Here is a 1,584-nt window from a genome sequence, read left to right as displayed (position 1 = left end):
TGCCTGGCTTTGGGGGATGGAGAGGGATGGGGGGATTGGAGGTGCTCTTCGGAAGAGTGGAGAGATAAACGGGAGAGGAGAGAGGGATATATTTCTTTCAGAAACGGAAGGGGAATCTGCCCAAATCTTCACTTGTTAGAGGAGAGGGGGATCAACACCTTCCCGCTCTGGGAAGCCAAGGTGTCTTTTTACCTGAGCCGCCACTCTACTGGAGATAAAAGACATACTAACACACTCTCTCTCTGTTTCTCTCTGTTTCTCTCTGTTTCTCTCTCTCTCTCTCTCTCTCTCTCTCTCTCTCGCTCTCTGTTTCTCTCTCTTTAAAAGTCTCCCACTATCTCTTTCTCTTCTTTCCCTTCTTCATTTCAAAATAACAATAACAATCAATCCAGCAGAATCATTACAAGATCCGGGAGTGAAAAAATAAAGTGAGAAAAAGAGAGAAAAATAAGTGGTAATAAAGCAATTAGCGCTCAAAAGTTTTCCTTGTCTAATGAATACATCTGTTTCCCTATTGTTCCAGAGCAAGACATCCCGAGGGAAAAGAGGAAAAGAGAGAGGAAGGAGAGTGGGGAGGGAGAGAGAGAGCGAGAGAGAGAGGCAAAGAGAGGAGGGAGGGAGGAAGGGAGGGGAGGAAGGAGAGTGAGAGGGAGGGAGGGTGGGAGAATGAGAGGGTGGGAGGGTAGGAGAATGAGAGGGAGGGAGGGTGAGAGAATGAGAGGGTGGGAGGGTGGGAGAATGAGAAGGAGGGGGGTGGGAGAAATGAAGAGGGGAGGGAGAATGAGAGGGAGGAATGGGTGGGAGAATGAAGGGAGGGAGGGAGGGTGGGAGAATGAAAGGGAGGGAGGGAGGGTCAGAGAATGAGAGGAGGGAGGGTGGGAGAAATGAGAGGGGAGGGAGGGTGGGAGAACGAGAGGGAGGGAGGGTGGGAGAACGAGAGGGGAGGGAGGATGGAGACGAGAGGGAGGTGGCAGAACGAGGGAGAGAGAGGGTGGAGAACGAGAGAGGAGGGAGAATGAGGAAGGGAGGGTGGGAGAACGAGAGGGAGAGAGGGAGGGTGGGAGAACGAGAGGGAAGAGAGGGAGGATGGGAGAATGAGAGATGGAGGTGGGAGAACGAGAGGGAGAAAGGGAGTGAGGGTGGGAGGGAGGGAGGATGGGAGAACGAGAGGGAGGGAGAGAGGGTGGGAGAACGAGAGGGAGGGAGAGAGGTGGGAGAACGAGAAGGGAGGGAGGGTGGGAGAACGAGAGGGAGGGAAAGGTGGGAGACGAGAGGGAGGGAGGGAGGATGGGAGAACGAGAGAGGGAGGGAGGGTGGAGAATGAGGAATGGGAGGGTGGGAGAACGAGAAGGGGAGGGAGGGTGGGAGAACGAGGGGAGAGAGAGGAGGATGGGAGAACGAGAGATGGAGGGTGGTAGAACGAGAGGGAGAAAGGAGGGGAGGGATGGGTGGGGGAGAGAAGAGGAAGGGAGGGGAAGAAGGGAGGGAGGGGTGGGGAGAACGAGAGAGAGGGATGGATGGTAGGTGGGGGTTTAGAAGCTAAACGAGAGAGGAGTGGTAGGGTTGTGAAGAATGAGAGGATAG

The sequence above is a fragment of the Salvelinus sp. IW2-2015 genome, linkage group LG16, assembly GCF_002910315.2.
Source record: "Salvelinus sp. IW2-2015 linkage group LG16, ASM291031v2, whole genome shotgun sequence".
Lineage (NCBI taxonomy): Eukaryota > Metazoa > Chordata > Actinopteri > Salmoniformes > Salmonidae > Salvelinus > Salvelinus sp. IW2-2015.
The sequence above is the reverse complement of the archived record's forward strand: the minus strand, read 5'-3'. Positions refer to the sequence as shown.